Source organism: Marmota marmota, unplaced genomic scaffold (assembly GCF_001458135.2).
Source record: "Marmota marmota marmota unplaced genomic scaffold, marMar, whole genome shotgun sequence".
Classification (NCBI taxonomy): domain Eukaryota; kingdom Metazoa; phylum Chordata; class Mammalia; order Rodentia; family Sciuridae; genus Marmota; species Marmota marmota.
In genome coordinates this window covers 556,123-567,158 of record NW_026000109.1, presented here as the reverse complement: position 1 = coordinate 567,158, position 11,036 = coordinate 556,123, and the positions used below count along the sequence as shown (strand labels likewise).

General features: G+C 38.3%; 1 protein-coding gene and 1 long non-coding RNA gene across 2 annotated transcripts in view; one reads left to right on the top strand and one right to left on the bottom strand.

The window, feature by feature from the left end:
- Positions 1-1,308, bottom strand: part of LOC125611038 — a 14,100-nt gene extending 12,792 nt beyond the window's left edge. The window contains exon 1 of the long non-coding RNA XR_007341132.1: positions 913-1,308. This is a non-coding gene — a long non-coding RNA (uncharacterized LOC125611038). The remainder of the gene's footprint in view (positions 1-912) is intronic.
- The window catches only part of Cdk6 (cyclin dependent kinase 6), a 205,291-nt gene that overhangs the window by 160,557 nt on the left and 33,698 nt on the right, over positions 1-11,036 (top strand). The window lies entirely within an intron of this gene.

The window sequence follows — 11,036 nt, the reverse complement described above, 5'->3', positions numbered from 1 at the left end:
CCTGCTGCAGCTCGAGTGCTTGGTGCGGCAGGGGGGGGGGGCTGTTTGTTTTCCATGCCAAACCTCATGAAATGAGATTTGTCTTCCCTCACAGACAGGTGGCCAAGCAGTTACACAGAAAGGGATCTGCCTGGCTGCTGGCCTCTTTGGACACGCAGTATTGTGGCAGCACAGCACCAGGTCCCAAATCTGACCCTGTGGCCTTACAATCTGGAGGCCCACACTGGCAGCCTCAGGGGGTGACAGAGCTGATCAGTTGGTATGGATTTGCACTGGTGATCACTGTGGAGAGCCAGGCTGCTCCGTGTCACTTGCTGTGGTCCTGGGAATGTGTGAAACAATAAGATGATTGCTCCACTTAGAGTACAAGCTTCCCTCTCTCTTTTTTAGGGTGGACCAGGACTTGGGGAAAGAATTTTGGCCTTTCCAGACTGTCCATTATTCAGTGTGTCCTTCTGCATTATTTACATAAATCAGGGGCAGGTTTCACAAGCCTTTTTACCTATGAGACTACGTTAGTCATTAGGGTTAATAACTTAATAGTTAGAAGAAATAGGATGAAGAAAAAAATAGATTTCTGAAAACCCAAGGTTAGAGGGTCCCAGAACTTCAAGTTGTTCTGTGAAGAGAATTTACAACCATTCTATTATAGCCTTTGAATTCAAGAAAATAATCATGATTTAAATTCTCTGACCATCAAGAAATATTCCCCTAGCTATAAATGGCCACTGATCCCAACTGCACACATCCTTAAGGAAACATCTGTTCTCCCTGAGAAAATGCAGTCTATATAGCAAAAAAAGGACCCAGTTCTTCCATGCTGTTGCCTTCCATAGACTCTCAGTATCTCTGCTTGTGAGATAATAAAATTATCATTTTTCAGAAATATGAGAAAAATAGGTCAGGACTCACCATTGCTGGTTGAAAAGCCTTTGGGTTTTAGTTTGAGTGACATCCAACCACTGCACAGACAGCACTGCTGGGGAAAACTGGACCCAGTTCTCAGCTTTTGCCTTCCACTCCCCCTTAAAGGCCCACGTGAACAGTAAGCTTAGCATTGTTTCCATTGGGTTCTCTGGGCCCATTTCTTTCTTTTTTTTTTTTTTTTTCCTTTTTCCGTCATCCTTCCCAAAGCTGATATGTCAATTCCACAGGGAAGAAACAAATAGTACACTTGGATGACCTCTGTGAAACACAAAGATCTTTCCTCTTAGCCCTGATTCTGTAGTGATTTTTCTATATTAAAACAAGAAAAGAATGACACAGTCCTGGACCAAATAGTGGAAATCTCATTTATATTATATTTGTGATATTTTGAACAGGGTGAAGGAAAGCACTAATGATAAAGCCACATGCATTGTGAAATCATGGTGAACTGCAACCAGAGCCCATAGTCATAAAGCACCCTTGAAAAACATCCAGTTATTACCAAGGATGAAAGGGAGTAAAGAGCACCAGTTAGCCCTGCCTGCTTCATCATCCTTCAGATTAAATATCATCTCCTTAGAGACCCCACCATGTCATTCTCCACCAGAATAGCTTATTTTCTTCATAGCACTTACCACTTATTTAAGGATGTTCTTCCTCCCTAAACCATAAGCTCAGCATGGGCAGAAACCATGTCATTCTTAACCATGTTAGTATATCCTGCACTCAGCAGAGTGAAGAATGCATCACAGGTCCCAAATGTGCCTAATGAATGAATGAACAAACTACTGAAGTGTTATTTGGCCAACTTGTTCTGAGTTCTTCGTGGACTCTCAACCTCCTTGGATCACCTCTTTCTTAGTATCAACTGAAGAATGCTACTTTGTCTTGACACCAAGCTTCCCAGTGTTGTTTCCATTCAATGACTTTTCTTTGAGAGAAAAAACCACCTGAATTTTTGTTCAGTCTGAACCTCACACCCACTAACAGTTCCACAGTCATATCTGAAGCAAAGTGGACCATCTAGTTCAGTCTCTGTCATTTCTTAGCTGGGTGATGATGACTCATTATCAACCATCCCTCAACCTCAGTTTCAGTGTAAAATGAGGATATTGGTCTGTAGCTCCACATAGTGTTACTCTGGGGTTAAGTACAATTATGCATGTAAAGCACTTGGCTTTGTCCTGTGTATTGTGCATGCTCAGTAAAACTTATTCATATTGCACCTCCGTGTCATCATTTTTCTGGAGCACGATGAGGGGTGGCTTCTTGTCAGAGGTAACATCAGACATGAGAAGAATTCACAATCAAAAAGTGTAGGGCCCTGTGGTGCTAGGATTCTGGGTAGCACCTCAAGCTTGAGTACAGAACTTAATCTTGGGTTACAGCCGGCTGGGCGGCATGGCCAGATGACTCAGTGGTGAAGTAATGACTAATCGTTGAGGGGCTCCTCGACTCTGTTCCCCTCCACCCCTCCATAATCACTAATAAGACTAGAACTGCTCCTGGAGTCTGGCAAGAGGCTAAGTATGCAAGTGAGTGTCAGGAAAGCCATCTGAGAAGAGTAAAGAAACTAGGCAGAGCTCTCTGGGGCCAGGGGTCTACTCAACTCCTGGACAAGGAGGAGTTGGGGGCTCCTGCCCGGTCCTCTTGTTTCATAGTACCTCACAGAGTCCAGAATGCAGCCCCCAGGGCCCTCAGAGAGTCTTGTTCTGAGCCACAGGAAGAAGTGCCTCACACCAGCTCATAGGGAAACTCCAAAGAGTCAGCAGGAAGAAACTCAAGCAGGATGGAAATGACGGTGTGTCACCATTCTTCTATGCAGTGTTCTGAGTGGGGAGTGAGGAGGCACTTGGCTTTGAGACTTAATTGAACAGAATATACTTTAACTGTTTCTTTCTCATCACAGGCTGTGTGGCTGGCTCACTGGTTCAGTCAAGAAGAGAGCAGTGACTGGTGCCTGTAGTGATCTCTCAGACACCGTTGGCCCTCTCGTGGGTTTATAAGGCAGATGCTCTCTTCTCCCATCTCAAGTGGAACTCGGGAGGAGCCCCACTTGTCTTCAAGTTTCTAAACCATGAGTCAGCAACCTGGACTTTTTAAGATGATCTTACATAAAATGCATACATTATTATTACATGTTATGTAAGATTATTTTTTAATTTATATGCAGTATTTGTTTTTCCACTTAACAAAAGTAATACATGGTTATTTTAAAACACATTTTTAAGTATGGGTCGAGTACAAGATAAGCCTGAAGCATCTTATTATACCAGAAAGTAAGAAAAAGTTCAAAACTGGTGGGAACATATTAGAAAGGCACAGAATTTTAGGTTAGTGGAGACACTGGACAAATCTGGATATTTTGAGCCTCAAAATATAGAATTATGTTAAAAGATTATAACCTACAAAATAAGATTTAAAAATCTATGAATGCAGGCTGCAGATGTAGGTCAGTTGGTAGAGTGCTTGCCTCACATGTACAATGCCCTGGGTTCAACTCCCAGCACCAAAAACAAAAACAAACAAAAAAAAAAACTATGAACCCTTAGTGGTAAAAATAAATAGGAAAGATGAGAAAGCTTCTTCTTACAATAGAATACAACTAATAAATACTGAAGGAATGAGAGTTAAACACTCATCAATGGATGCTAAAACCGGTGAGTGAAAATTTGAGGCAGATCAGGAGATATCCATGGTCTCAAAACTGATCTCTTTAAGATGCCTATTTTTTTAAGCAAGAAATATATACCATGAGCCAGTGACCAAGAAATGATCATTATTAGTAGTTTAATTGGTTTCTTTCAACTGTTTGTCCTATGCATTATAGCTTTTTAGTTTTCTTATGAGATCATGCTTTTTTAATTAAAAGAATCATGACACCATTTATTTGTATTTAAATATTCTGGGCTACATGGTAGGCATGTAGTAAATATTTGTTGAAAGAATGAAATTTGCAAGACTTCTTTAAATCAGGCTGTCATAACATTTTTGTAATCATAAAGTTTTTTGCATTCTCACAATTATTCCCTTGGAACTGATTCCTGGAAATAGAATAGTGAATTTTAAGAATATTCGAAAGACTTTGATCCATGGAGTCAAATTACCCTCCAGAAAGATTTTTCAACTGTATTTACCCACCAGGGACATACCGAATGCATGTTGCTCTGTACATTCTTAAGGGGGAAGATTGGGATTAATGTGTATGAAACACCCCGAATAGCCTCTAGCAGTTATCAGTGAGAAAACCATAGGAGCTGCGCATGGTGCCATGTGCCTATAGCCCTAGCACCTGGGAAACTGAGGCCCAGATGAGCCTGGACAACATAGCAGGACCCTGTCACAAGAAAAGAAAAAGAATAGTCATTCAATTCCTCTTCCAGAGGAAAAACCTGGCTCCTGTTTGTGATAAGTTAGCACCGAGCACCACTGTTATCCAAGCTTCCAAGAGGGCCTGCTTCCATCTGGGCTTTGGATGCTGGCTCCTTGACACTCAGGAGCATCAAGCATCCTGTGAGGTTCCCCAAGGTGGGCAGGGCAAGGTGCAACAGCTGAGCCCTGAGCTCTTTAGGCTGGCTGGTGCCCATGGCAACCTTACCAGCTGACCTAAGCCTCCTGCTAGTTGGAGCAGGGGGTATATTATCTCCTGATCGACTCAGTATGCAGATTGTCAAGGAGAACCCAGAAAGGGGCATTCAGAGAGATACCCTTGGATTCAGACGATGAGCAGTTGGTAAAACTATACCAAGCTTTGGATCTTGCTTGCATTTTCCCTTTTGTTTTTCACTGGGCAGCATGTTCTCAAGTGATGACAGTTGGGCTGATGGAGAGCCGTTAGTCAAATCCAGTAACAGTATTAATCTGTGGTTGGAAATGACTGTTGAAGTAAGTGCCAGGCTATTCAGTTGTGGTTTTTCTTCCAACTTCCAATCATGCCAGGCTTCCAGCCGGAGGAATAGAGGCTGTGGTAAAGGAAACCGTTGGTAAACGAAAGAAACCAGAAACTGTCACTACCCATAACAACGAAACAACAAAAAAATTTGCAGAAAAGGAGGGGGGAGACAAAAGGAAATTGTACAATGTGGTTTAAGCCTGCACAGTCTGGTTGAGGCATGAGGCTAGCATGGTGGTGTCCCAGGCACTGAGTCCAATTTTCCAGTGAGGACAGGAAGGCCTTAAGCACCAAACAAACCATGCTCCCCAGTAATATGCTGAGCAAGAAAACTTTTCTTGAGGAGAATGACTAGTATTTAAGTGAGACTATTTTTGTCAATTTCCTAACCTACCTTCTCAGACCACTGCTACACAAAGGAGCCTGGGGGGTCTGGAAATCAAGTTATGTCAAGGGAATTTATCCCATAGTCCTTTACACTGAATTTTCTCAATAATGCTCAATAATGTTGCTCCCATTCCTCAGTTATCGAGAAATGCATCCTGTACCTGCGAAGTGCTTAGCAAAAAGAGTCTATCTCCTGTTTCCTTATTTTATTTCCAGAACTTTAGACTGGCAACTCTCCATGAGTGTTCGCCAAAGCTCTAAGATATTTTTTAATACTTTAAGGAGAAAAAAATCCTTTCAGTAAATCTATAGTCAGTGAACTGAAAAATTATATGGACATAAAAAGGAACAGAAAATATAAGTACTGTATACCTGAAGTATTTCTTCACCTCCTAACAAGAGAGTAGCTATTTTACCAGTCTACCAGATTCCAGTGATTCTGAGATATTCATTTTTTTCATGTTTGATTATTTCTAAAATCAAGACATGAATCACAATCAATTGATGACATCTTAGATCTTATAAAATATGGTAGTTTTGCCTGAAAAGCAAAATTTAATCATTTTCTGCATATCATCGATATCCAGTGGTCAGTTTGGAGGGGATCAAAGGACATTTTCAAGCACAGGTAAAGAAAACATTTAATTCATGGATACTTTTATTATCATTTAGTAACTAATGTCCTTTTGAGGCATATAAGGAATCTCAACCCTGGAATAGATTAAAGAAACTGAGGTTCAGAATTCGTGTTGCCCTCGAAGGCAGATGACATTTGGTCAGGGGCAGAGCAAGACTGGGGTTCTTGCCCAGGCTGGAGGGTCAACACAGGCTGTGTTGTCCTGCTCCCTTTCAGAGCAGGACAGGCAGACGCCACATTTGCTCTGAAGCATCTTTCTATCTGAGCATTGGCAGAACTCCCAAACAAGTGGGTAAAGGTACCAGGAAAGTTCAGCCTCAAATAAGGGGGTCAGTAAGACAGGAGACAGTAAAACTTTGTTCAGTAGTGGGACGTGGGATTGGTGTGGACTGTCATTCAGCTGCCCATTGCTCAGCTGGAAGCCTCCTCCCTATAGCAACGGAGGTTCCAGGTGCCAGGCTCATCTTTTACAATGGTTTCTTTAAAAAATAGTATTGATGCTAATAAAATAATGCCAGATATACTAAACACTGATTTTTTTATACATTTTGGTAAATTAATAAAGAAAAGCAGTTCAGTTCCCAATTACAGAAAATTAAAATGTCTTTTAGACTTTTTAACATGTAAAAAAAAAAGGTAATCAAGGGCTGGGGCTGCAGCTCAGTGGCAGAGCGCTTGCCTAGCACATGTGACACACTGGGTTCGATCCTTGGCACCACATAAAGAGAAACAAAATAAAGGCATTCTGTCCATCCATGACTACACAAAATTTTTTTTAAAAGTAATCAAGACTATATATAGTTATGTACTAACATTACTCCATCTGAAAAGGCATTTTAATGAGTAGTACATACAAATTAATTATCAAATTATACCAAATTTTGTTTGTAATATAGTAAAATACTTTGGCTTTCTAAGTTTTAAAGGGCTCTAATTAATTAGCTGAGTAGTATGAATTTAGAAAATTTTTAATTTATCTTGAAACTCACTTTCTATATACTTTCCTCAAATACATAATTGTCCTATGAATACCATTGGATGTGCTCTTGACAGTCTGATATTTGATCTCAACTGAGCTCTCAGTTCCTGTCTTTAAAATGAAGACAATAGTTACTTAGCAGAGTGTTGTTAAAATTAATTGAGATAATATATGTAAAATAAAACAAAGCAGCTATAATAAGCACTTGGTAACTTGTACTTGCTGCTGCTGTTGAAGAAGTTACTTACCCAACATTTTTTAGGTTGCACTGGGTCTTTTGTTGTTGGTGTTGTTTGTTGTTGGTGTTGTTTAATTTTTTTTTTTAGTTGTCAATAGACCTTTATTTTATTTATTTATATGTGATGCTGAGAATCGAACCCATTGCCTCACACCACTGAGCTACAACTCCAGCCCTGGTTTGCACTGGTTTCTTGTTTGTTTGTTTGTTTAATATTTATTTTTCAGTTGTAGTTGGACACAACACATTTATTTATTTATTTATTTATTTATTTATTTATTTATTTATTTATTTATTTATTTATTTTTATGTGGTGCTGAGAATTGAACCCGGGTCTCGCACGTGCTAGGCAAGTACTCTACTGCTGAGCCACAACCCCAGCCCCTGCACTGGTTTTTAACCAGATAATTTTTTTTTCTTTTCTCTTTAACACCAGGTATTGAACTGAGGAGCACTTAACCACTGAGCCACATCCCCAGCCCCTTTTTTTAATTTTTTTATTTTGAAACAGGATGTCATTAAGTTGCTTAGAGCCTTGCTCATTTGCTAAGGCTGGCCTCAAAGTTGTGATCCTCCTGCCTAGGCCTCCCAAGTCTCAGGATTACAGGTATGCACCACCACATCCAGATAACGACATAATTCCTTTTTTTTTTTTTTTTTTTGGTATCTCCATAATTTCTTAAAAATAATGACCTTAAGATTAAGAACTATATACTCCCTTAAGATTTCTTTTAGGATTATAATTTAGCCATAGGGGCCAATTTCTTTTATAAATTGAAAAGACTAATTTGATTTTCAGGGAAAATGTGTCCCTCAGTTATGTATGATTCCAGAACTACCAGTGATGATCAAGAAATTAAACTGGTCTGTGGGTAATTAAACGTCATATTGGAAATAGACATTTATTTTCTTAATATCTAAATCCAGAAGCAGTTTTTGAGAAAAATAGCAGTTGCCTTTAAAATCTTCAGTTTGGTCAGAGGCCTGTGAAACCCCATGGAATCTGCCAGTCCCCTGTGGCCAGAAAGATACTTCTCATAGCTTTTTAGTTTGTTTGTTTAATACCTACATATCTATCCTTTTCTAAGACCCCAGCAATATGTGACTGCATTTTTGCCTTTTGTTTTTAACAACTTTTATTGTATCTTTCATATTAAAAAGTAATACGTTACCAAAATTTGGGAAATTTCGATTTAGGAAAATACAAAGAATCAAAGGAAAATTAAATTAGATATCTATAAAATGTATGGATAGCTATAATATATAGATATCTATTATATATGGATAGCTTTAATTTAGATCTATATTATAGATAATCTGTAATATCTAAAATTATATATAATAGATAAATAATATATCTTAACATTTTCATTATATCCTAATTTCTAGAATTTGCATATAGTTAAACATAATATGCATATATTTCCAGTCTTTCATATATTTTTTTACCAAAATGTGTTATCATACACACAGTTTGTTTGTTTTTTAACTTCATTTTCCCCCCTGAACTCCTTTTATTTATTTACTTATTTATTTATAAATTTTTTAAGTTGTAGATGGATACAATATTTATTTATTTGTATGTGGTGCTGAGGATCAAACCCAGTACCTCATGTGTGTGAGGCAGGCACTCTACCACTGAGCCACAACCCCAGCCCACACAGTTTGTTTTTTTACAAAATGCTGTTTTACTTATGAGTAACAAACATTGGATAATTACATCTTTTTGTTATAGTTGTAAAATCAAAAATATGTCAGATAGAGTCATAGGTCTCTAGAGAATGTGTAATGCAAATGCATCGTAAATATGAACCATATGCTCTCAACCTCCTTATTCTTATAAACTCCTTTGTTTCATAAACTAAATTTACTGAGGCCAAAGATTGACTTTAACATTTGTCTTAAGTACGCTGTGATACGTTTCATTTAAATATTTGATAAAATAGAATCAGTAAGAAATAATAATATACATCATCAATTCCAGCTTCTACTCTTACCACATGTATAACTCTGCCTGAGACCTAGGTGTTTCTCCTAAGGACTGCAATGCTTTTATTTCAGGGTTGTTAGTATAGATTGGAAATAAAATAATTACTTATCCCATTTCATTAAGCCAAATCATCTGACCATGCTAGAACTTGAGAAGTAGAAATTCATAGAAATTTTACTAGTGGTAAATAAACATGAATGAGAATGTTCATACCCACTTCTAAGCGGAGCTACACATTCTCATGACAAGTTATTAATGCATTCCAGGAGTGTGGGGTATTTCATTTACTGCTCTCCTCCTAGCATCCAGAACCACATCCAATACTTCAGTGTTTCTCTCTTATTCTAAAGAAGTCTCTACAGCAAACAACCCTGTCCTAGTCTAGAAATAGCATTGTTACCTGACAGACTGGTCTGCCAGCATGTCCAGTTTCCTGTGTTTTAGGGAGCTAGGAGTAATCCCCATCACCAGTAAAGGGAAGTTGCAATAAATCATGAACCAAAAATAACCCCTTAGCTACTAAATTCTGCTTAGTAGGTGATTTCCCAGGGATGCTCCAATGCAATGAGTCATCACTCTGAGCACTTATTAGTGCATCATTTCTCATTTTTACTAACCGTTGGTGCTTTGGGTTGCATGTTTTTTAACCTTGGGAGCCCTCCTGGCAAATTGAGTCTTCTCATTATGAAATGAAACAGACTCTGCTTCCTACCCTTTTCCTTTTGCTTCTACTTTTCCAATCTAAAATAATCCAAGATTCAGGAGAAAATCAGGATTATGACCTCAGATAAATGAGTGACATCTAAATTTCTCTAGGGTTCATAGCAGCACCAGCTCATTCCCCACATAAAAATAAAAATGGAGACTAATATAAACCAACCTATATATTAGGTGGGATCTGTATCAAGAAAACTACGGCTGGGGTTATGGCTCAGCGGTAAAGTGCTTCCCTAGCACAGGCAAGGCCCTGGGTTCGATCCTCAGCACCACATAAAAATAAATTAATTAATTAAAGATATTGTGTCCAACTACAACTAAAAAATAATTTAAAAAAAAGAAGACGACGACAATTATGAAGGGAAATTTCTACTACCAACCCAAAATGCATCATATAGCTACAATAATAAAAACAATGTACTACCAAGCAAACAAGTGACAGAAATTAATGGAATCACATAGCCAGAATGAAGACCCCTATTCAGGACAAGATATAATTTATCATAAAGCACAAATTGAGGAGGAGAGAATAGCTTGTTCAAAAAGTACACTAGGGCAACTGGTCAACTCATTGAAGGGAAAATGGTATTCTGAGTAAATTTTCACTGTTCCTTACTACAGAACAAGCAACATGGCTTAAAGAGTCACATGCTAAAATGAAACCATAAAAGGTTAAAGAACTCATATTTTTCACCCTAGAATGGAGCTAGACTTTGAGAGCTTTAAAACAAAAGGATTTGTATATTTGACTATGTAAAAATTGAGAACCTTTGTCCATCAAAAAATAAAAATACTACACTACAGAGTTAAAAAGCATATGATAATCTCAGGGAAAATATTTTCAGTGAATATAGCAAAGGTTGAATCATCTTAATGAATAAAAAGCTCTTAAAATTAATTGGGAAACTACTAGCACAGCCCAGTGTAGCTACACCACTTTCATGTCCACATTATGTAAGTCACAGGGAGAAATAGGTTTTATAAACAGAATGCAGCTCAGACAACATGGAGAGTGAAAGAAATTGAGATCTATTTTCCATTCACATGTTCTTTGTTCAAGGCAGTTTAGGGAAACTACACATTTATGCTATAAATACTTCAGGACAGTTTGTCTACACTGACACTTCCATTTCCTAAAATGAAACCCTGACTAGCCCACGGGGGAAAAAAGGCTGGCTTTGTTCAACAGCTTTATTTCAACAAGCACATCCATATGGTAAGAACTTCCTCTGATGACTCATCCACAGTTGTCAAACATCAACTTTCCTT